This window comes from Saimiri boliviensis, chromosome 5 (assembly GCF_048565385.1).
Source record: "Saimiri boliviensis isolate mSaiBol1 chromosome 5, mSaiBol1.pri, whole genome shotgun sequence".
NCBI lineage: Eukaryota > Metazoa > Chordata > Mammalia > Primates > Cebidae > Saimiri > Saimiri boliviensis.
In genome coordinates this window covers 27,838,387-27,864,815 of record NC_133453.1, presented here as the reverse complement: position 1 = coordinate 27,864,815, position 26,429 = coordinate 27,838,387, and the positions used below count along the sequence as shown (strand labels likewise).

At 36.5% G+C, this 26,429-nt stretch overlaps 1 long non-coding RNA gene across 1 annotated transcript in view; it reads left to right on the top strand.

Moving 5' to 3' along the window:
• Nucleotides 1-26,429, top strand: part of LOC141584548 (uncharacterized) — an 82,152-nt gene that overhangs the window by 31,880 nt on the left and 23,843 nt on the right. Inside the window, exon 2 of the long non-coding RNA XR_012517620.1 lies at nt 3,436-3,516. This is a non-coding gene — a long non-coding RNA (uncharacterized LOC141584548). The remainder of the gene's footprint in view (nt 1-3,435; nt 3,517-26,429) is intronic.

Genomic DNA, 26,429 nt, shown 5'->3' with positions numbered 1-26,429 from the left:
AATAATAATCTCAACATTTATTCTGAGCACCCACCCTAGTATATAAAATTATATTGGAAAAAAGTCTTTTATAATTGTTAAAGCAGCAATCTAAGAGATTGCTATTAACACTCAGAGATAACAATGGAAAATTAGCTGATTTTGCCATTAGAATTACTACTTTATCATAAAAATTAACAGTGAGCAACTTGGCTGGCTATGTACATACAATAGAATGAAACTGATGAAAGTTTGCTAACTAAAGTGGGTTTTAAAAATATATGCTGAGAAGAGTAATCTGCAGAGATTTTAGCCTTTTTAAAAAATTTTATAAGTAAATGTTGAGGAGAGAGAGAAAATTGAGGTAGAATTGGTATATAAGCTGTAGCTTTGTATGATATTTCATTTCTCTTCTATCTTCTCTGTCATCATTCCTCTATTAGACATTTCCCAGCACCTTACTATCTGTTATTGTTATTGCTTATTTATCATATACCATATTTAATACCAAGCATGACATTGTATTGATCAACCCATTATGTCTTTCCAGCTTGTCCATCTACTCGATTTTGATGGCTTTACACATTAGCTCTTTTGAATGATGTTGTAATTGGATTCAGAGTCTCCTGGTGCATACTACTTCTTGAAAATATATTAGGCACTTTAGTAAGCTGCTTTAGTTTTTTCTGGGCAAACAACAGTAGATTTTGCTTTTATACACTAATTACTCCTTGTTACTCCCCTTGGCAAGCTTTTTTTCCTTTGCCTGTCTCTTACATGTTTTCTTTATGATTCTATCTTACGTTATTTTCAATTCCTAATCTTCATGGTCTGCTTAGATGATCTCTTCTTCAATAGCTGTAACTATAAGTTATCTACTGAATAACTACAAAAGGTAAGGCACCAGTGTAGGTAGATCTCTACATTGAGTGTATCTAGCTGGCCTTATGATACTTCTAAGTGGATGTCCTACTGACATTCAAATTCGACATATAGAACCTGTGAATTGCCATAAATGCCCATCTGCTTATTCCCTACAGTCAATCAGTCACCAGTCCTTGATGAAACTGTTATATAAATAACTTTTTAGTGGTCCGTCTTTCTAATCTCTGCTGCCACAATCCAATTCCAGGCCACCATCATCTCTTTCTGAGATTATTGCAAATCTTAATAAGTGTTTTTCCATCATCCAAAATACTCTCCTGGATGTTGTCAAAGCAATCTTTCCTAAGTGTGAATATAATTGCACCATTATTTCATTTAAAACCCTACAGTAACTAATACTCGAGAATATAACTGGAACTCTTTATTGTGACTCCTACTGCCTTTCGTGACCTAGCACCATCTAAGGAGTCAACTTACCTACTGGCAAAAGCATACGTTTTGAGAGTATATACCTGCATTTAAATCTTAACTTTTCCATCCATCTATCCATCCATCAATCAATCCATCTATTCATTTTTGAGTAACCACTGTGTGCCTGGCACAGTTCTTGCCTCTGTGGATACAGCAGTGAACACTGACAAAGGCTTCCTTCTGGAACTTTCATTTTAGAGGCACAAAATGATTAACAAGAGAAGTATAGTACTTCAGATGATGATAAAATGCTCTAAAGTGATGCTTGTGTTGAAATTGATGTGCATATTTAGTGATATTCAGAGATACGGAAAAAAGGGGTAAGTCTTCAAGGTAGAAAGTTATTGAATAGCCTTTTATTCTCCACAGTAGTATCGTCTCAAAGCTGAATATTTCTGGGGCACTTTATGTTTGAAAATGTATTGATTTTTGTTATCTAAAAGAATTTCTAGTTGCTTTGTGGAGGAGACTATGAGGAAGCAAAAGTGGAAGCAGGGAGACAGTTAAGAGAATGATTTGCAGTTCTTCAGGGCAGAGATAAAACTAAAGTTGTAGTAGTGGACGTGGTGAGGAGTTGTCTTGAGCATATTGCGAATGTGGATTTGAGGATAGGAAAAAGAGAAGGATGACTTCAAGGTTTTGACTTGAGAAACTGCACATGGTGGCGTTATTCATTGAGATGGGAAAGAATGAGGGAAGGTCCTATTAATATTTGGATTTCAGAGGAGAGAATCAAGAATCTGTTATATTTGAGATGGCTGGTACACGTCCAAGTGAAAATATCAGACAGGAAGCTAGATATGAAAATACAGAGTTCAACTGAATAGTTTGGCGTTGTCCATCATTTTTATATGGTTTTAAAGCTGTGGACTGAGTGAGGATACTCAGGAACAAGTGTTGATCGGGGTATGCTAATTAGTGTTTAAGGAATTGCTCTCTTCTAAAAAGATTTATCCACACATACATGCACATACACATACAGCTCTGTATATATATATCAGCAGATTAGTCTATCCCTGTAGACAGAACTCACTCACTCTAATTTGCCGGGGTCCCTGCTACCCACTCAGCTGTGCATCTGCACTCACATGGGCCCTTGCCACTCGTCTATATGGCTGTTTGTTTTAGCATTGGAGTTTGTTAACCAGCAGTAGTCCTTCTTTCTAGGTTCTTTCCATGTCATTTATTTACTCCATGCTGTATTATATGCTATTTGTCTCAAATGTCACATGGTGGATGAAATCATGTATCATTAGTCCCAGCTTCCTTAGATCCCGGCCAATGTCAGTCATGGCAGAAAAAGGACAAGCTGGAAAAACTCCACATTCTAAAGATATTTTTCATTGAAAATTAAGATTATTCTTCATCAGCTTGAAATTTTTAAATTTCTACTTACTGAACTGTGAAGCTGACACACTGCATGTAGCTGCTGGGTTGCAGGTGCTCAGTAATTGTGTTTTTAAAGGAAATTAACAGGTTGCCTTGAATAATAATATACATGTTTTGGGCATCTTCTTAGAGAAGGTAGTATCAGTATGCAGTGAATATCAGTATATTAGCTTTGATCAGTCCTCAAAGTTGAGAGCAACAGGTCAAAACATTTTCAAAATCCTTTTCAAAATATGGTAAAGAAGACTCCTTTTATCTTAATTTTTTTAAAGTAAAGTGATAATTTGACATATCATAAAAAGAGCCACAAAATTTATCATAAAAATGATTGAATGTAGAAAGATTATACACTGAATAGCTCGCGAACCAGATTTGTCAGGAAGGGATTGTAAGGATCACAGGGTTACAACTGGATGCTAAACACTGACTGAATTAATTGCCCCCTCACTGAGGGCATAAGGTTAGCTTTCAACCATATGCCATAATTATTTTAACGATTTTTTTTCTTCCTTGGAAGATGTATGAAGTATAACTAAAAAGCAATAAAAACTTTCACATTAAAACCAGAATCATTACTTTGTAGTGAAAGAGCGGTCATAATTCCCTCCTTTTAAATTTTTATCCCTTTCTCTGTTCTCTTTGTTCTCTCTGCTCTAACCCCTTCCTTTGCATGAGTTTACATGTCTTGTGATATTTTTCTTTCTCTCTTAGAGCACAGATACAATTTCCTGTGTGGCACTCAGTATCTACAAGACCTAAGATGTGCCTAAAGAGGTACGGTACTATTTTGAGGTAAGTTATAGCATAAAACTGCATTAGCTACCTCATTTGTGAAAAGTATACCAAATTCCCAGATCTGTGGTAAGCAGTTACTGGTAAAAACACAATCCTAATGGTTTTCATAATTGATGTTTACAAAACCAGAAATAATTCTGATCATGTTGCATCCCCTTTATAGGACTCTAGTGGTGAGAAAGGATTTTGTATTTTAAGAGGTTTAGTGGCTATTATATTTAGACTTTTTTACTGTTATATTTCTGTAGCAGAAAACATATTTCAGAAATTTTTTCTTATACTAGTTCGTGGAATACAAATGAAATCACACACACACACACACACACACACACATATTTGTACTTTTATTGGTAGGATTTCAAGAAGGATGTGACAGATAATTCTCATGGAGTATAAAGATTTTTCCCCTAATACTTTAAATTAATTTACTTTTTAATTTTTGTAGGTAGATAGTAGGTATATTTATGGGGTACATGAGATATTTTGGTACAGGCATGCAATGTGTAATAATTACAGCATGGGAACTTTAAATTACTTTTAAAAGGAGACATCACTGCTTCATTTTTGTTTACTTTTTCCAATAAAATGTAAGACTTAGTGAGTACTCTCTCAGTTATTTTAAAAATTATTTTGTCTTGGCTGGGCGTGGTGGCTCATGCCTGTAATCCCAGCACTTTGAGAAGCCAAGGCAGACAGATCACAAGGTCAGGAGATCAAGACCATCCTAGCCAACATGGTGAAACCCCATCTCTACCAAAAAACAATAAATTAGCTGGGCGTGGTGTTGAGCGTCTGTTGTTGCAGCTACTGGGGAGGCCAGGGCAGGGGAACTGCTTGAACCCAGGAGGTGGAGGTGGCAATGAGCCAAGATCACATCACTGCACTCCAGCCTGGCAATTTTGAGCGAGACTTCATCTCAAAATATGTATGTATATTTTTTGTCTTACTTTGGCATAACTTTTGGAATTTGCTTTCTGCAATGCTTCTTGGCCTACACATTAATTATAAACTGCTTGACCTTAATCGATTTCTCATCTGTCTGTTAGTCCAAGTCTATAGGTCAGGTTTAAATAACTTAAGAAACATAATCTGACTCATGAAAAACTTCCATTGACTTGGAGTTTGTGAAATGTTGTCAGACATCCAGAATCTAATTCATTGCTACGTCTCAGAATACAAATTACAAATGAGAAACTGATGAACTTTGTACCATGTAGCAGAGTAATGTTCTTTTAATGTTTTTCCTGGTTTCAATAAAATTTCTTTATAAATACATAGCATTTATAATGACATATAGATTCCTGGTAGATAACTATTCACTTATTCTATAGATGTATGCTGAATGATTTTCTTACATAAAATATTAACATTACCACTTGTTATTATCATTATTCTTAGTTTCCTTTAAATTTACTTTACTTTTTAGCTACCCTAGTTAAGTGCAGCCTATGTATAGAAACAATAAATTTTTGCTGGTTTATTCTTAAAATATTTAGGCCTAGTTTTAATGGTTCTAGGAGATAGCTGAAAATTTTTTCTCATGTTGCTGAAATGAATTATAGATTACCTAAAGTAGGATGAATCAAAAGGAAGTTAATAGTTCCAGAATGATGGTAGCATAAGGGCACATATTCTACCTGGAAACAAAAACGTACTTCTTGGATCGAAGTGAATCAACAACAGGTACAGTGGGGTGGGGTACTGGGTGCACAGGGGAGTAATGGTGACATCGGGAATGATACCAAACACAGACCACAAATGTTAAAGAAGTTCTTCCAAATATGGCAGCATTTACAACCCAGATACCACTTTTTTTTCTAGTAGCACAGCCATAGGAAATAGAGGAAATTCTGGGAAATCTTAATATTAGAGAGACAAAGGTTGGCGCTGCAGGCAGGCTCTGAGGAATGATGGCTCAACTCAGTACTTGAGCGTCTTTCCCACCGTAGTTCAACAACATTCCTAGGCCATGCTGGCATCTCTGGAATGTAAAGTGAGCACTCTGCCCCTCCTCCCTTTGCTTCTCTGATCTGACATTTTCATAGTTACTGAGTTTCCCCCAGATGAAGGAGGGAAGAATCCTAATCTGAAGAGAGGAGGTCTGAAGTGGACAGGAACAGTACCAAGGAGACCAGAAAAAGCAAAAAAATTAAAAGTTGAAGAAACAGCATAAAGCACAGAAAACTGAAACTAAGGTGAGAGGAGAAAGCTTGCACTCTGCAAGCAGTCAGCCCAGGTTCTGGTCCTAGTGTACTGTTTACTTACTTGGTATGTGCTACCGAGCAAGTTTCTTAACCTGTTTGTGCCTCAGTTTTCTCATCTATAAAATGGGAATCATAACCTACATGTAAGAATCAAATGATAATATGTTATATATATAACAAGGGATTATGACCATACCTGGCACAAATCAAGTGTTCCATAAATGCTGATTGCTGTTATTAAATTATTTAATACATTTACGTTATTAAATATTGCTATTACTAAATCTAAATAAAAATGAGATTAAACAAATTATTTAATAGACAAAACCTCCAGTGGCGTCAAAAGTAGTATATATAAGTAAAAGAGAACTGAATAACGCAACTCAAAAGTTAAAAGCAAAGGACATTATGCTAGAAACGCTAATCACTATTACCTAGTCACATTCGCTCCTGTAATAGTATCCCAACACAGGAAAAAAGGCCGCGTTCTTTATCCTCTGACTCTCACCCACCCGTGGCTACAGCTGATTGGATCAAGGACAGACACCTGACCAAGGACGATCACGCTGTGCTTTATGTGCTGGCCGAAAAAAGGTTCTGGAGAGAATCCGATTTTTTTTTTTTTTTTTAAATTTGGGTAATTAAATAAACGAGCTGAACGGAAGTGTGAAACAGTAACTCCTTGTGGTCTTAAATGAAGTACAGCGGGAAAAGGAACACAGGAACTCAAGCTTGCCCCGTGCTGCCTGGTGGGAAAAGGATCGGGGTCTGCAAAGGTGATATATATATGTATATATATCCCTGCAGAGAAAGCCGTCTCTACCCGTGGTTTCGGATCTCAGAGCCCTCAAAGACAGCAGTAGAGTCTTCTACTAAGCTGTGTTTCTGTGAATAAGGCTGGGATCCCGAAAGTGAATAAGGTTATCCTGGAGGATGGGGAGCTGAGAATTCTTGGCACCCGAGCCCCTCCGAGGCAGTTACCACTGCAAGCTCCCTCCCACAAGTAAGGAGACATCCCTTTTTAAGTCTATCCTGTGACCAAAACTTGGAATGCAGCGCTGGCTTTTGGAAATAAGCAAAGGCAGATTAAGTAAGAAAGGCGCCTTTACTGTGTGTTCCTACTGATATTTCCCTTCAGGGCCCTGAGGCTTAAGCCATTCTTTCTAGAAGAATGGGGAGGGGAGGAGCTAGTCCCATTTGTTGCTAAGCGACTAAAGCTTTCTCGGGTCACGTTTGCAGCTATTGAGAATCAGTGACAAGGTGGATGTAGCGATGCAGCGAGAAGCCTCTCATTTCAAGATTTCTGGTTCTGTATTTTCAACCATGGAGTTCGCAAGAACAAAATTGATTGAAAGCCTATCAAAGTTCAAGAATGGTGTTTTTAGAAATAAGCCAAACCTTAGAAGGAGGGATAAGTTTCAGACTCAAACGAACACAGCAGGGCATCTTATCTAAGTCCAGGCCCAATACAAAGGATGCAAAGAATAAATTAAACAAAAAACATGTATGAAGAAAAAAAACACAAACCAACCAACAAACCAAATGAAGGACCTAAAATAATAGAATGGAATGGAGAGATACAGCATGTCATTTGTGGGAAAACAGATATTGTAAAGACAAATTTTCTGCAAACTGGGTTTAAGTATAACACAGAGATCCCTTTTGTATTTGACATGACAATATAACTCTCATTTATTTGGAAGACTAAACGTAGAAATATCCAGAAACATTTGAAGAAAAAAAAAAGAGTAACAAGTAGGAATTTGCCTGTGGTGTATTAAACCATATTGTTAAGGTGTGACAGTTTAAACTGTTCTAGTGTTTGATAACAGCATCAGAGTAAACAGGCAGATCAGTGGAAGAGATTAAAAAGTCCAGAAGCAAACTCAGCTGAAAGTCCCTGGGAATTTAGTATACACTATAGATGATATTTCAAATCAATGTACTGAATGGGTTTTACAAAAAATTGTTTTGGAAAAAACGGCTATTGTTTGCAAAAATATAAGAAAACGCTGCCTCCCACTTAATTATAATTTGAAATTTAAGGCTGGACCCCGTGGCTTACACCTGTAAACCAGAAAACCCAGCACTTTGGGAGGCCAAGGTAGGAGGATCACTTGAGGCCAAGAGTTCAAGACTAGTCTGGATAACAGAGCAAGACCTTGTCTCTACAAAAAAATTTTTTTGATTTGCCAGAGGGAATGGTGTCTGCCTGTAGTCGTAGTACTTGAGAGGCTGAGGAAGACGGATCCCTTGAGCCCAGGAGTTCTAGGTGACAATGAGTTATAATGACCCACTAGACTACAGCCTGGGCAACAGAGTCAGATCCTGTCTTTAAGAAAAACAAAACAAAACAGATTTGAATGAAATGATAAGATTATAAAATATGAAGAGAAAGTTTAGATTAATGATGCTACAATCTGGAAATGGGGAGGTGTATTAGTCTGCCAGGTCTGCTATTAACATTAAAAAGAAATCTGTGGCTTAAATAATAGAAACTTATTTTCTCAGTTTCAGAGGCTGGAAATCCAAGGTCAAAGTGTCAGCAGGGTTGGTTTCTCCTGAGGCTTTTCTCCTTCTCCTTATGTTTTCAGACGGCCTTTTCCTTGTGCATGTGCATTCCTGGTGGCTCTTTCTCTTATAAAGACAACAGTCATTGGATTAGGGCCCCACCCTTAAGACCTCATTTAACCTTAATTATCTTTTTAAAGACCCTACCCTATCTTTAAATAAGCTAGACTAGTATTTGGCTTTCAATATATAAATTTAGGGGGACACAGTTCAGTCTGCAACAGGAAGTATTCTCTAAGTATATCTCAAAGACAGAACAGTCATTGATTTTATTAGAAATCAAAGGTATTTAAAATAATACAAATATCAGGCTGGGCGCAGTGGCTCACGCTTGTAATCCCAGCACTTTGGGAGGCCAAAGTGGGTGGATCACGAGGTCAAAAGATCGAGACCATCCTGGTCAACATGGTGAAACCCCATCTCTACTAAAAATACAAAAAATTAGCTGGGCATGGTAGCATGTGCCTGTAATCCCAGCTACTCAGGAGGCTGAGGCAGGAGAATTGCCTGAACCCAGGAGGCGGAGGTTGCGGTGAGCCGAGATCGTGCCATTGCACTCCAGCCTGGGTAACAAGAGCGAAACTCCGTCTCAAAAAAAAAATAAATTAAAAAAAAAATACAAATATCATTTTTAATTGATTTGATTTTTTAAAAAATTGATGTCATAGCATAAGTAAGAGTATTGGGATACAGTGCAGTTTAAGTACTCTCCCACACTGTTGGTGGGACAGGACTTGGTATAAATAGTGTGCAGGGCAATTTGGCTATTTGTAACATATTAAAAGAATGTGTTTGCTGTCCATTTCTTAGATTTTATCCTAAAGCAGTAGTTCAATGGGTGAGTAAAAATATATGTGCAAGAATGTAAAATTTTTATCAGATAATGAAAATAGGAAACAAATTTGATGTTAGTAAATAGGGAATTGGATCAGCCAATTAATGGTTACCCATTAGAATACTCTTTAGTCATTAGGGAAATACATAGTAAATCAGTTTTCTAAGAATGGACTTAGAATCTGTAACATGTTATATTAAGTGAAAAAAGTAAGTGACAGTGTGTTCCCGTTTATGTAAAAAGTATAAATAGAAGTACACATGATGAAAGTGGTGAAATACGGTCTGAATTATTTACATTGAACATAGAATATTTTGCTATTCAGAAAGGCAAGCTATTTTCATTTTAAGAAACAATCATTTGTAGAAATGAAAAGCATATTCCATATCTAGAAATGCATATTTTAAAAATAACATAAAATGGGAGTAGATAAAATACATTTGCTTGATGAGGGGCCTCAAAAATAGAGAGAAAACCTTATGATATCTATGAGCTTAAAAATTAGGGAAACATGGACTTAGCGCTTTCCTGGGAAAGTTTTAAGCTGTCTGAAGATGGAATGTCATAAGTAAGAAGGGCCCCTTCACACTTAATGAAAAAGAGTTTAAGAAACACATTTGGATAGTGGAGGAGAAGCAACCTGCCACACCAAAACTTTGTCCCCAAAGTGCATCTCTTGAAGTGGAAGTCTAGGCGGGGCGCGGTGGCTCACGCCTGTTATCCCAGCACTTTAGGAGGCTGAGGCGGGTGGATCACGAGGTCAAGAGATCCAGACCATTCTGGCTAACATGGTGAAAACCCGTCTCTACTAAAAAATACAAAAATTGGCTGGGCGTGGTGGCACGTGCCTGTAGTCACAGCGACTTGGGAGGCTGAGGCAGGAGAATTGCTTGAACACGGAGGCGAAGGTTGCAGTGAGCCGAGATCAGGCCGCTGCACTTCAGCACGGTGCCTAGTGACAGAGCAAGACTCTGTCTCAAAAAAAAAAGTGGAAATCTCTCTCTACTATGTGTATCAGAGTTTCAAAACTGATAAACAATTTAGGATTAAAGAAAGTTATAAGTAATTTCTCTCTTCCATAATACATGAAGTATTGTTTTCTTACTATATAAAGCATTGCTTTTGAGTTTAGTTTTTAAAAATGGACATTTAATTTTTTAATGGACATTTTAATGGACATTTAAAAGATTAAATATGTTCATACTATTTATATAGGGACAAAGTGCTCTTGTTTGTTGACAGTTTGTACTATATCTAATATGATGTGATTTTTATCAATTTTATTTTTTATCTTTTTACTAGCTAACGAATAAAAAGTATATTTTAAAATATGCAAAGTTCAATTTTTACAAAGTCAGTACTCAAGTCTGTTGTGTTGATCCCACAACATACTCACGATGCTAAAAATTCTATGCCGGCATTTCACATGGGAGTGACACAGCACACTGCACTACTTTCAACAAGCCTAGTGCCAAAAGATGAAAAAATATATTTTCATTTATCATGAGTCCATTTAAGCACCAACATATATGACTTTAGTGTAGAGAACAGTATCAGCGAGTAAGGAATGACTACTGGATTTTGATTGCATGTCCTACTCTCTACCATCCCTTCTTTGTTGTTTTCCTTTAAAAACGGTATGTGCAGGTATGGAGCCACAACTTCACTTTGCTTTTGTGCCTTTGAATGAAGTGTTGTGGCACTAAAGGTACAGAAAGAAAGGACTGAGAACTTTGTAAGAGAGAGAATGAAGTGCAAAGGGAGTTTAGGGTCTGTGGAAGGTGAGCTTCCAGCCCTGGAAACCAGAAGAATAAAAACAAAAAATTAAAAAAATGTTTTAAAGGAGAAAATTGATGAGTACAAGGGAAGTTTAGTATTCCGTTGCTTCTTAAAGGCAATGACTGCCCTTTTTTTTTTTTTTTTTTACCTTAATACATGTCCAACAGAAGTGCTTTTCTTTGTGGAATGTATTACTTAATTCATGATATGAGTCAAGCTAATGCCAAGAAGTTCCATTGTATATTTACATTACTTTTAAGAAAGAAAAATTTGTCCTTCAAATATATTTTATATAGATCTAAAATTAGCAAAAGTAAGAGAAATCAAAGCAATTTTGGCTATTCAAGCATCAATATTAAGAAATTAAAAAGGAAGCAAGATTAGAACAGTAATTTAAGCAATACAAAAATAATTTAATATCAGAAGACATAAATGTTTTTGGATTACAATTGAATAAAATTGGAAGTGAGCTTTTACAAAAATTTTGTGAATATTTGGATATATGTTTGTCAATAAATTGAATATGAGTCAAATGAGCACAAGATTCAGATTATTCTGCCTGTTTCTTAAAATATATATTAGTATTTAAATAAACGTTGCCTATAGCAAATTTATTACAACCATTTTGCATTAAAATAACTGAAAATTACAAAATAAAATTTATATTAAGAAAAATGTATGTAAAGAGAGAGATATATAATCTTTATATATATTTATATGTATCTCTTAAAGTGAAAGTCTGTCCCTAATATGTGTATCAGAGTTTTGAAACTGATAAATTAATATATACATATATTTATAAAGGTATATAAGTATTATATATAAAGGTATATAAAGATATATAAAGATTATATGTAAAGGTATATAAATGTATATATGTGTATATATATATATGTTTGTGTGTGAAATGAGGTCTTGCTATGCTACCCAGGCTGGACTCAAACTCCTGGGCTTAAGTGATCTCAGCTTCCCAAGTAATTGGGATTACAGGCATGAGCCACCGAGCCGAACATATTTTTAAAGAAAAATATTTAAATGGAAAGGCCTTTATAGATCAGTTTAGTACATTTTTTTAACATAAAAATTTGTCTTTAAGTTTCAGAAGATCACGGTTTCTGAATCCATTTATAAACTGCTTTTTAACGAGTAGCTTAAAAAACTTTACACTGAATGCTCTTTTTTTATATGGTAAGACTGTCAGCAACTTTACATTTGTGATTAGTCTTTCTGACTTTTACTACACTCATTTAATATACCTAACCTGTTATTTAAGATGCACACTTGACCTTTAAAAGCATTCTAAAGCGAATATAGATATCTACAATTTTTAGACTGTAAAAAATTATGATTTTTTTCTTTTAAGATAGTTGATAAAACTGCTTTATAAAAAATGGTAAAATATAAACTTTTAACAAAAGAAAAATTTTAAACTTGAGAATGTCACAAAATATAAAGGTTAGGTAGAATTAACTGTGATTATGTATCATAAGCACATTTTCAAATACCAATGAAAAAATTCCTAACTGAAATATTTCAGAACTCAGAGCTGTTCCTGAGTATCACCAGGTTAGACAGAATTCACTATGTAAATAGCTACATTTTCTTCTTCAATCTATGAGATAAAAGCTTCCTCACTCTGATCATTTGGGAACATAACTTTCCATCTTTGGTTCTCACTTTGTTTTTATATACCAATTTACAGTCTTTAAAGCCTTCTATCTGATTTCACGATTATATAATGTTCATTTGAAATATTATCCTCATTTTTTATGTGTGGATGCTGAGTTATTCATTCTATCACCGTGTATTAACTGACTTTTTTTTTTTTTTTTGAGACAGGTTTGTCTTCTGTCACCCAGGCTGGAGCAGAGTGGCATGATGCTGCTCACTGCAGCCTCAACCTCCCAGGGTTAAGTGGTCTTCCCACCTGAGCATCTCAAGTAGCTGGGACTACAGGTGTACACCACCACCTCCAGCTGATTTTTGTAATTTTTGTAGACACAGGGTTTCACTATATTGCCCAGGATAATCTCAAATGATTCTCAGCCTCCCAAAGTGTCAGGATGACAGGTGTGAACCTCTGTGCCTGGCATTAACTGATTTTTAAAATTATATGACAGACTGTAAAGATTTCAGTAACAGTGGCTATGGAGTATGAGGATTGTAAAGATAGCAGTAAATATGGTGTATACAGAGAGCACGTAGGAAAGAAGACACATGCAAAATGGGATCAAGAAAGGCATCTTAGAAAAGATGAGGCCTGAATCAAGTATCATAAACAGACATTAGACAGATAAAGATGAGCAGTAAAAGGATGTGACAGTGTTTGCAGAGCAGCCTGGGCATGGGCACCAAAGACAGGCTATATCACCCATCCTCGGAACAGCTAAAGGTTTAACTGCAGAGGCCCACTTGGAGTTGGGGTGGGAAAGTGCAGGAGAAATGGCAAGGGATGAAGTAGCAGAGATATCCAAAAGGTTAGATAATGAAGAGCCTTTTATGCTACGTTAAATGGACCTCACACTGAAGAACATGGAGTACCAGAAAAACACATCAGATTTGTGATTGGTTCGGAGAGGGGAAAGATTGTGGGTATTGAGTCTTTTAGAGATGTTAGTGTAATAAACCAGATATTAAAAGTCTAAATAAACCAGATGCTAAAGTTCCAAACCAGGGTAGCAGCAGTAGAAATAGAGACTATGTTGCATTTATTCAAGAGATTAAAATGTTGTTTAATCTGGAGATATAGTTCTATAATTCGTAATGTAAATAAGTCAAAATGCAAATGACATGTGAACACTTATGTCAGATATCCAAAGTAATTTGCTAAACTTAAACAAACTAATGGGATTTTAAAAAGGATGAGTGTATAAGAATAGCCTTGAATATTTCTTAAAACGAGCAAAGCATATCAGATGACTGTAACTGTAAAAGAATAGCCGTGAATATTTCTTAAAATGAACAAAGCATATCGGAAGCCTGCATTATATTAAAATATAATAACAATACAACTGTCATAATAAAATAATATGATTCTCATATAGAAAGAGTCAGCTTTATGGATCAGATCTCCAAAACAACAGCATAAATAATATGTTTTTGTATGTCTATAAATATTATAAGAAAAATTAAATGGCAAACAACTGGAAAAATGCATTCAACATGTAGAAATATAATGGGTTTATTCATAACTTTAATTTTAAAAGATCTTTTGAAATTACATGAAAACTGGATATAACAATGACAAAGCATATAAACTTTTCCAAATATAAACAAATGAGCAGTAAGCATATTTAATAAAGTTTAAATTCATTCTTACGCAGAACAATAAAAATTGCAAGAAGAATATGCCATTTTAAAACATTGAATTGAAGAACAGTAAAAAATGATGCCAATCATTAATGAGTACATGGGGAAATGGCCACTTTATATATATTCCTCATGAGAGCAAACGCATGAGAGGGAACTGCGAAATCTTTCTGAAGAGCAGTTTTGGCAATATGCATCAAAGCCTTAAAAACATGCTTTGACTCAGCAATTTCAGATCTAGAAATTTATCCTAAGAAACATGCATTTGAAAAGAAATTTACTTTCTTAGCCTCTGTCCTCCAAAAGCCAAACCTGAAATGAAGCCCCATGTAGGTGCCCCATGTAGGTGCAGAAAGAGAACATTATCACTTCAGTCACCATCATGGGCAAGAGGATCATTATTGCAGGATCATCTGGGAAGTCATAGGAAATGTGTCTCAGGCTTTGCATATGAAGGAGGAAGGGGCATATTTATATATCTCCTCTCATCCCTCATTGGACAAAATTAGCACATTTCCAGGTTACACAGGAACAACTCCTCCCTATCCCCCACTGCACAGCATCCCATCTCTGATTGAGGGTCATTCTGTCTGAGTCTGATGTGAGGTGCTGTCAGTTTGCAAATGTCTAGAAGGGATCAATGCCCTTGAGGTGTCTGAAATATAAGACTGAGAGGATCTGAGGTGGTGCATATGAGATACCCAATAAAGTCTATCCCTTGCCACACAGTGATCTGTTTGCATCCATCATTAGTGTGCATCTCCCTTACTGTGTAATGGAGCCTTCATTTTTGGTCAGAATAAGTTTCCTTCACTTCTTCCCTGAAAGAGGAGAAATACAAGTCAGTTGTGCTGGAGTCTGCTTCAAGGTGGAGGACAGCCACAGTCTCTGTAAAGACTTAAGATAATGAGTGAAAAATAAAAACAAAACAGAAACATACCATCTCCACAGTTGCAGCTGCTCCTGTGATTGTAATTACTATTTATGGCTTACCTCCTTCAACATCAATTCAAGATTTTCCTTACCCTTAGCCAGCACCTGGCCCCAGAGTGGAGGAGATCCAATGTAATCAACCTGTCAAAAATGGCTTGCTTATCTCCACAAAGAATAATTCTGTATCAAGTGTTGATCTCTGCAGCTGGCAGGTTGATCATTAAACAATGGCAGTAGTTAGGTCATCCTTGATGAGAGGGAGGCCATACTGTTGAGTGCATGTACAGACTCCACCATGTCAACTATAGCCACTGCATTTTTTGCACTACCATGGCTAAAAAGAGTCAGTTGATAGCACAGGATAAGTCATACTCTTCTTTGTAGTGGATATGCTCTGGTATGCACAGGTGTTAGACACAAATCCTCATGCTTTGTGCTTGGTGTGACAGGTCCAGTCACATACCTTTTTCACAGATTTGTCATTGGTTTTATAATGTCATTTTTACATCACCGGAAACCAGCTTGGCCATTTGCCAATGCCTAGGGCTCCATATATATCCTTAGCCTAGATCTCTTTTCCTTCTATATGAATTGAATGTCAAATGTACCATTCAGAGTCTTCCCACTGGAATAATTTCCCTTTACCACTGGGAAATTTGGGTCATCCCTTGGCCATGCTATAATGCAGCACTAGTGCATTCTTAACTAACACTAAAGTGTCACACTAACCTAATGATAAAGTGGTATTGGTACAACAGAGTGGATGACATGGAGTGTCTGGGCCACATGTTTATATCTTTATTTCAAGAGGATGCTCCACCATGCTCAGGTCAATGAGCCCCTAAAAAGTGTACTGATGTAGTAGGCTTCTGAATTTTTGTGAAGTTTTTCTAGCAACCTTTGACATCCATGGTTCTTTCTAAGAAATCCAAGATGCTTTCCATGTGCTGCTCACCTGGTACAATTGATGTGATGTCATCTCTATAATAGATCAACCAGTGACCTAACCTCAGAAATCTTACCGTGTTAATTCTTCTGCATTCTATTTGTAGAAATAGTCACATGCCTGCAGTGGGAGAGGAATTAGACTCCACTTCTTGATGAGAGAGTGCTAAGTTTGTAGAATAACGTGCGGGGTAAGAGATGATGTTGTGACCATCTTTGAAAAATATAATCATCACATGCATTCTCTGGACTCATAGTTCCATTCTTACATTCTCACCTCCATGAACCTTTGGACCACTTTCTCAATCTATTCCAAGAAGTTCTGGCATCTACAATTATCTCATTTGCTCTAGGTCAAGTTTCAAGGAGTCATCCCAGTAGAGTATTAGGATCACGTCCACAAGTTTCTGACACAGCATTGAATCCTGAATTATAGTTGAGAACCCTCATATCGAAAAATTCTCCCCTACCTAGACTTTTATTTCAACACTCTCATTATCTACACAAACGGTCCATTCCTACATGGCCTCCTAAATCCTGCTATACCATTAGCCAGGTCTTGTAATTCCGTAGTGTTTAAGGTATTTCTTCCAAGACCAGAGACTGCACATAGTAGTTATTCAGAGATTTGACCCTGGTCATTGGCCTGGAGGTAATGAGGTATTTCAAGGGTAGGGCTTGCATCATTTTGCAAGGCACTAGCCTCAGATGAGGTCATTGTAAGTTCTCCATGCAAGGGAAGATTCCTCTGTTCTGGCAAAGAGCCTGTTTCAGCAAAATGGAGGGTTCAGGAGAATGCTGGGGTTTGTGAATCTTGGGCTTGTCTACAAAAAGTTCTCATTTAAGTTCTCAAGTCCAGCACTTTACCTATATGAGACCTGACTCTGATTTAGGAGATCTGTCCAGATTCTGCATCTGAATCCAGTTTAAGCTCTGCCATTCTTATAATTATATTCTGAACCTGATTTTTAGTCAACTCTGCCCTGTAGCTGAAGGAGATGGCTTTCTCTCTCAAAGCTTCCATGGAGGACCTCTGGGTTTCACAATTTGTTAGCCTTCACAATGGGCTATTCTGAGACTTCATTTTCTTTTTTCAAGGCTTCCAACACAGTTAACAACATCTAGCCTATTACAAAATCCTTATAATCACTCTAGTTGTAATGATCCCCTTACCCTTCAAATGTCTCACCTTCTACCTATATTTCATGTTAATCAGCTGAAGGAGAAAGTCTTAGTAATTGTGATGCTGTTTCATAACAGAGGTTCTTACCACCCCCAAGTGAGGAGGAAGTTCTTATTAATGTCTGACCACGAAGTAATCCAGTTTCAAAACCCTTTTCTGAGGGTCTTCTTTCCAAGGCTATTCCTGTTACCATCTCATGATCTGTTCTCCCCAGACAAGAACCTGAAACAAAGGCTTTATGTGTATGTTCTTTATGTGGATAAGTAGAAATGAGGGACAAGGGAAACAAGGCAGAGAAAGAGGGAAAGCAGTATGCACAGTTGGTTGCTAAATCCTGTGGAACCATCTGAGAAACCATATAAAATGCATATCAGGTCTGTCCATCCCAGGAGAGAAAGGCGATAAGCATGTATCCCCCAGTTTGCATTCCCATTGGTCAAAATGTCATCCCATGATCCATGGACACCAAGTGGTTCTCTAGAATCTGATGTCTTAGAGTCAATGGAGAATTCCTGGGATGAGAGGCAAGAGGTTAACCCAGGTGCCTGAGCCAAGAAGCTGGTCAGAGCTTATGCAGTACTGATTGTCACAGAAGTATCTGAAATAAAGACAGATAAAGTCAAAAGGGTCTAAAGGACTCCTTAAAAGGTGTCCAATATTATAGGCATAAGAACATTCATCTTATTAAACTAATAAAAATGATATAAATTTTCATCAATTTAGAATTTATTAAATAAGTTTTAGCATGTCTGTTCAATGAAACACGATGAATCCATAACCAAAATAATAATAATAATACAGTAAAAGAATATATAATGATACCAAAATAGTCATAGTACCGTTAAAATGGACAAATTGGACTATATTGCCAACATATGACCTGATTTTATAAAACCTATTCTTTTTTGTCTAAATCAATATTTTTTCATTATTGAGAATGGTCAAATTTTATGCACCTTTTTATCTTTTATTCTGTATGTCTCCCTATATTCTCCAGGGGTTCTACTCAGGCTCTAAAAGGCATTATTCCCTCTCTAGGGATTATTTCTATCATCCTACCAATAGAGAACTCCCATCCTAATGCTGATTCTTCCTTTTTTTCCTCCTTCCTCTTCTTTCTTCCTCTTCCTTTTCCTCCTCCCCACCCCCCACTTCTTTATAGGATTGATTCGCAGGATAGAAGATGAATGAATAAATGTTTCTTCTGGATTAAAACCTCCATTTCTGAAATTCCTTATCAGTTACCTTATCTATTATAATTGATTTTACGGAGTCTATAAAATCAGAAACTCTTAGATTAGGACAAATTTACAGGGAATCCAATTTGACATTTTACTCAAAAGATACCCCAACTGTAAGATTCCTGATAAATGATGGTGCTGATTTACACTTAACTTATTAATCCTCAGACACTAGAAGTTTACTATCGTAGGGGAAGTTTTCCAAATGATATATTTACCTCTTAAAGTAAGAACAATCTTGAGGACAAAGTAATTTAAAAATCTTAATAATAAAGACAGCAAACAGCATTGCTCTTACAATGTGCCAGGCACAGTTCTGAGCACGTTTCAATTGTTAACACATTGAATTCTGACTCTAATGCTATCATGTAGGCACTGTTCGTATCCTTATTTTACAGACAGTTTAACTTGTCCAAGGTCACATGATTAGTAAGTAGCAGAAATGGGGTTTGAAATCAAGCCATCTGGCTCCAGTGTCTGCCCTTTTAAACGTTACATAAAGAAAATAATTTCCAGAGCTTCCACTTTTATTTCCTTTTTTCTCATTTGCCATTGCTCCTTTATTTTTCATAAGGCTTCTATGATCTCTAGGCCAAATGAGACTCCAAATATAACAATTTTAATTTCCAAATCCAGGGCATGATTTCTAAATGGACCAAGTTATTTTTGTGAACTCTACATAAAATTCAGGAACAGAACTTTGGGAAGGAACTTCCAGATGGCAGTAAATCTTCACAGTTCAGTAATTAAGCCTTTTGAGAATGTTACTCTGTGATGGAGCCACTGCCTGATTAACTGTACAATATCAATTATATCAAACGGCACTACTTTAATTCTGTCAAAATTTAGAGAAATCTGACATGCTGACACGAGACTCTGTGAAGTGTGGTAATGAGCTGCCAAGTGTCATAAAGTGCCACAGGGGGGAAAACACCGATGCTTTCAGACTAAAGATGATTTTTTTTTTCTTTATTCACATTAGGGCATGCTTTATTAAATCTCATGAACATCCAGATGCACAGACTTGTACTGTTTGAAATGGACACCCTAATCTTTTTTAGTTTTTATGAATGAAGTTCAAGTCATATAAACCAAATTTACGGCAGAAAATAAATAGAATATTTTTGGTGAAGCGAAATTATATGTCTGGGAAATTAGGCCCTTATCCATTTTGCCCCCTTAGTCCTGTGAAGCATGGTTCTCAGGAAGTTAACTTGAACGTTCCAAAAGTTAAAAGTTTGACTTGCCTAATTTTACAGTGACAGACACTTGTCTGGTCATTAAGGACAAATCCAGGCTGTTTAAATAGCAAAACTGGAGTTATCAAGTGACAGGATCTTTCAACAAAGTTTGGTTTTCTTGAAAAGAAAGGCATGTCCTTTTCATAAAAGTAGGAGACTTTATTATAAATACAATACCTATCATCAAATCTAATAGTTTAGTGTTTCCTTAATGAAGTAATCAGAATAGCCAAAGGACACAGGCCACTCTGTTTTGATTTTTCCATCATTACTTTAATGCATTATTTAAATATTGTAATTTTCTGTTATGTCCTAAAGAAGACAAAAGGAACCCTGCATTATGACTTGGAGAGATGTCTGAGTCTGCTTAATGAGCACCTTACCATGAAGATTTTATTCTCTTTTATAAAGAGAATAAAGTCTACCACATCTGTCCTCCTTGACCTCTTTTTACTCCTTTTAAAAGTGCATTTCCAGTTACTTTCTAGATATTTCCATTAGGAAATATCCCATCACTCCCTGAAACTCAGATGACTAAAACCCAAGCTTTTCCAGCCCCCTCCCACATAGCCCTCTCCTTTCCTCTCCTTTGGTCAGGAGAATCATCATTTTCTAGATCACTCAAATGCAAATCCTCAGACTCTTCTTTATTTCTTCTCTGTCTCACTCAGTTTCAACGTTCTATAGACTTACAACCTATTTGCAGAAGCTTTTGAAGTCAATCTGGCAAAAACATTTAGAAAAGAAAAAGGTTTTCTTTTTGAATCAGTGCTTTCAACTAAGGGTCAAAACTGCCAAGTGTTAATAACATCTGGAAAAGTTTCCATCCTTTGGGAGCTCATTGCACCAACATTGGTCAGTGCCTGTGGCTATCCCCTATCACTACTTTCTGCTAATATTCCTCCTATCTGGCAGGTTTTCTTATATGCCAGTAAGATAGTTCAAACCTGGCTATTTTCTATTTGTGTTTCTTGACTCAGTAAATTTAGGCATCCCTGCCTTGAAAAATGGTATTAAAAAAAAAAAAAGAAAAGAAAAGAAAGAAAGAGAAAAAAGAGAAAAGAAAAACTGGCTAATGTGTTGCCTCCTTGTCTTTGACCTGTTATTTTTTTCCAGTAGTATTTTTTCTTGGTTCTAGTATGTTCAGAGATAAACAATGAATCCATTAACTAAACTGAGTGAGATGTCACTTTCTACTTTTAGCAAGTATTTCTAATTTGTATGAGTGATTTTTCTTGAATTTCTCTCTAGTTGGTCTTTGGCAAGATAAATACCCCTCCCATCCCATTGTCTTCTTCCACCTATGGTGGGGAGGATACATGAAAGCCACTGTACCTCATTCCTCCTGCAATTTCTGTTTATACAGATCATAAGGCAGGGTGCAGCTGGCATGACAGTTGGGAAGAAGAGAGAGGATTGCTGGTTCAGCTGCCTCTCATCTTCAAAATGGGTATCTAGTTCTTACAATTTACTCAATTGTTTGCTACAATATTTAGATAATAAATTTACTTAAGGCTTTTTTTCCCCTAAATTTTGCATCCTAGTTATAATTTCTGAGGCAACAGAAAGGGTGCCATTTAAGGTTTTATTACAAGTTACCAAATTGTCTTGATATTTTCTTTAATGTGTTTTTCACATTAATAACAGGGTCAAGAATGTCATCTTAAGAGCCAGCATCAGACTTTGTGTGTATGTATTGGGGTCATGGTATCTTGTTAAGAAAACTCTCAGGTATCTTGAGATACAATATAAGATGCATGTCTCTTGTTGGCCACCCAATCTATATCTTTGCTTTCTGTTAGGTATTTGTACCTATCTGGCACTTTGACATCCCACTATACCCTTTACAATCAGGAAGTACATTTCAGTGATGGCATTTCTACCACTTTCTCAGGCCTCTATAGGCCAGATTTTGCAGAGCTACTCAAAGATGCTACTGGTCTCCTCTCTGGCATTTCTCAATGTCTTAAAAAAGGGAACATGCTCTGGGCCCTCCTGCGAGAAACCATGGGAAGATGGTTATGCAAGGCATATATGACATATGTACTTCTGCATCACTATCTTCCTAAGGTTTTCAATTATTTCCTCCATATTATGAAATAAAAGTTCTAGAATCTCACCCTTATTAATCATAATCCATCAAGGATCCAAGTTTCAGTTAAGCAGAATTGAAAGTTTAAATTTAAAAAATCAGACTTTTAGAATCTGCTGTTGAAGCTTGTACATTACATTCAGAATTTCTGAGACATTTATCATACTGACAACTTTGGTCTGGTCCAGTGTTTTGTTTCATTTCATGTTCTTGGCATTGTTAAAATTTGTATTCCTCAGAACTTTGCTAATATAAATTAGTAAAATTTCACAGTTTATTAGATGTGGTTGCACTTTGTACTTTCCCCTGGGGCATGCTTGGATTTGACTCTAGTATAGTTCTGGAGGCAATATAGACTATTGGAGGGTAAGTGTTGAGAATAATGGGCTTTATTTTGCAAAGTGACTGTCCTTAGTGATGTTACTAAAGTCTGCAAGTAAAATAATGGTTGTCTTTTCAGACAGGGGAGAAGTGAGTGTTTTCTACTGGCAAGGGAGGTTCAGAGAAATTTAACAGGGTTCAAGTTCCCAGATTTGTCTGAGTACATCAAGATGTGTTTGTTTCATATTTTAGGATTCATTCATTCCCTGTGTCTAACTTTTGCACAAAGAAGTTGGCAGTGTTATGAATTCAAGTTATGTGTTAGTACTATTAACTACCTACCTAATTATTTAAGTCTAAGTTTTAGCCATTTCTGCTTTTTAGCTAGCTAAGTAGTCCTTCAAGATATAGTTCTAAACAAATACAGTGAGAGTTCACTACTCAAGGATTCACAGAAAAAGCTCTGTACTAATATATTTATTTTACTAAGAAGGAAATTGAATAAAGTAAAAAAAGACAATACAAGGAGCAATGCTAGGCAAATAAATTGATAAATATTTAGGGAAATCGAAGTAAATATTAAGTGTTAAAAAGAGACTACTTTGGGGGACATTTCAAAGCAAAGAAGACGTGTAATACCAGGTGTGATAGATTTGATTATTTTTCAGCAAGTATTCACTCACTCTCCACCCTTCATATCCATGGAAGGAATACAGTTCTCTGCCTCATTAATATTGGACTTGGATTTGTAACTTGCTTTGGTCAATGGGGTGTTAACAGATATACTAAGAGAAAAAAGCTTAAAATGTGCATATCTGTTGCATTTGTTCTTGCTTTTCAGCTTTTTGCAAAAAGAGTATGCTTCAGGTAGCCACTAGTTCAAGGAAGATGAGAGATATTGGAAGCAGATCTGGACCCAGTGCAGAGTTTGGACTCAGTCTAACCTAGCCCAGTTATACCCAGCTGAGCCAAAAACACAAATGATAAATGACTGTTTCTTGTTGAATGCTCCTGGGATTTTGTGATGGTCAGATAGATGTAAAACTAAGAAAAATTGAGTTTAAAATATTCGAAGTTCCCTGTGTTGTTCTGGAGAAGAAATATTTATTTTTAAAAAATTGTTATTGCTTTTTTTGTAAATGTAATACATGTATATTATGCAAAATTCAATCTGTACAAAGGGTATTCAGTGAGATGCATTTTCCTTCTCACACTCGTCCCATATGCACCTATTTCTTCCCTCCAGAAGCAAACACTGTTACCAATGAAACACTGTTACCAGTTTCATAGGAGTACTTTTAGAGAACTATTTTGTTCTTATTCATTTATTTGCACATATAGTTATGTGTGTGTGTGTATATATATATAAATGCAAAATTAGTAATATGTTGCATACACACACATAAATGTTTCTCGAATTTTCTTATTAAATGCCATAATTAGAGATTGTTCTGTATCAGAACATATAGGACTGCTTAAGTGTAGTACATATAGGACTACCTAATAATCTATTGTTTGAAATAGTAAAAATGAACTAATTTTCCCCTTTGTATAATAATTACCTTTACACATTATTAAGCAAGTAAACATGTTATATATTAAGAATAAACATTAAGGCTGTGCGTGGTGGCTCACCTCTGTAATCCTAGCACTTTGGGAGGCTGAGTAGGTGGATCATGAGGTCAAGAGATCGAGACTATCCTGGCCAACATGGTGAAATCCTGTTTCTACTAAAATACAAAAAAAAATTAGCCAGGCATGGTGGTACGCACCTGTAGCCCCAGCTACTTGGGATGCTGAGGTGGGAGAATTGCTTGAATCTGGGAGGCAGAGGTTGCAGTGATCTGAGATCACACCACTGCACTCCAGCCTGGCACCTGGTGACAGAGCAACTGTGTCTCAAAAAACAATAAAAAAAAGAATAAGCATTAAAAGTATAGAAAAAGAATATACCTCTTGATACAGTTTAACTGTGTCCCCACCCAAATCTCATCTTGAATTGTAGTTCCCATTATTCCCACATGTTGTGGGAGGGATTAGGTGAAGAGAGTTGAATCATGGGGGCAGTTTTCCCCATCCTGTTCTTGTGACAGTGAGTTCTCACAAGATCTGATGGTTTGATAAGGGGCCTCCCTCTTTGCTCGGCACTCATTCTTCATGCTGCTGCCATGTGAAGAAGGATATGTTTGCTTCCCCTTCTGCTATGGGTGTACATTTCTTGAGTCTTCCCCAGCCGTGCTGAACTGTGAGTCAATTAAACCTCTTTTCTTTATAAATTACTCAGTCTTCAGTATGTCTTTATTAGCAGCATGGGACTGGACTATTACACCTCTATATAATAAAGGGAGGAAAAAAGGAAGAAATAAAAATTATCAGCCCACTAGAAAGCAAGAAGGGTGGAAAAAAGCAAAAAGGGTAAAAAAAATGCATGGTAAACAGAAAGTTCAAATAATATACTAGAAACAGATACAAATACACTGGGTAGCATCATGATAATGTATGCTAGTAAAATTTTTTCACTAAATGACAGATTCTCAACCTACAGTTTCATGAAAGCCCAGCTATATACATGATATTTATAAGAAAGTCACTTAAACTTGGATTGCATAAACCATTCACTTAAAATATAATCATATAGGAATAGAAAAAGAGATATCACAAAGTAATTATCAAAAACAATCTGACACAGGTAAATTAATATCAAAGAAAACAGACTTTAAGAAAAAATTATTAGGGTTAATAGGGTATGTAATTATAATAACTTTCTTTTTTTATAGTTTAAAAGACTTTGAGAAATGAATGATGTGTGAATCAGGCATCCCTTGAAACACAGCAGATTCACAGAGACTTCAGACTTCATAGTCAGAACAAGGTAAAGTGATGTACAGGAATCGGAAGTGAGGTGCAGAAACAGTGAGATTGGTTACAGCTCAGTGTTTGCCTTATTCGAACGCAGTTTGAGCATTCAGCAGTCTATGAGTGTTTGAAGTATGGCTGCTGGGTTTGGCCAACACTCAGCCATTGTTACAGGTGCATACTATTAAGTTAGGTTTTCAATTTTGTCTGACTTTTAAGCTAGGTTATAGTACATCCCCAAAGACTTAAATATAGAAGTACGGAGTCCTTTTCAGGCTGCATTTAGTTTGTTTTAACAATCCCCCCTTCTTGGTCATTTTCTCAATTTTGAAAGACTGACCAAAGCTTTAGTCATTGATGTTAACTATCACTATCATAAATGTACTTACGTGGTTTTAAAACTCACTGAGAAATAGTAGAACAGTGGGCTTTGCAAGGAGAGAATAAGGACTGAGTAGAGAGTGCCTCCTTATGCTGGAACATTCTGTTTACAGAAGAACAAAACCTGGTCTGTTCTAGCATCTCTGTGTTTTCCTAAAGCCTTAGTTTGATTAATGTCACATTTAGCATGAATGACTCTATTTTAGTTTGGTTTGGTTTGCTGGGGCCTAGTGCATGAGCTCAGTTCAAAATAATAGCCTCCCATAATTTTGTTTTAAAAAATTCCCCCTGCTGGGCGTGGTGGCTCAAGCCTGTAATTCCAGCACTTTGGGAGGCTGAGGCGGGTGGATCACGAGGTCAAGAGATTGAGACCATCCTGGTCAACATAGTGAAACCCCGTCTCTACTAAAAATAGAAAAAGTAGCTGGGCATGGTGGCACGTGCCTGTAATCCCAGCTACTAAGGACGCTGAGGCGGGAGAATTGCCTGAACCCAGGAGGCGGAGGTTGCGGTGAGCCGAGATCGCACCATTGCACTCCAGCCTGGGTAACAAGAGCGAAACTCCATCTCGAAAAAAAAAAAAAAATTCCCCCTTTTTGCCCAGGTTCTCAGATGAGAGTGTGACCAAAATTTAGTGCCTTTAGCGCCACTCTCAGTTACCATCATTTTAGGTTTCCAGTCTCAGCACATCATTCATAGGTTATGGTGTCCTTATGATCACACATTTCTTTCAGCTTTTGTCATTCCAATTGAAGAGAGACCATTCGATGTTCTAGAGATGGTTGCATGCAAACATTTAAAACCTTTGAGAGAATACAGTGCACCAGGGAGACTATTATGACTATCGGGAAGATAATACCAAGAGTTTGCAATATGCTCCTTACCCAGGGTCCCCGTAAATGAAACAACATGAAATTAAATAGATTAAAGAATGAGCTAAGTGAACAGTCTACTTGCTTAAGTGGTCTTTTCATTAATCCCCTTCCCATGAATTTTTATAATCTACATTTGATGTATTC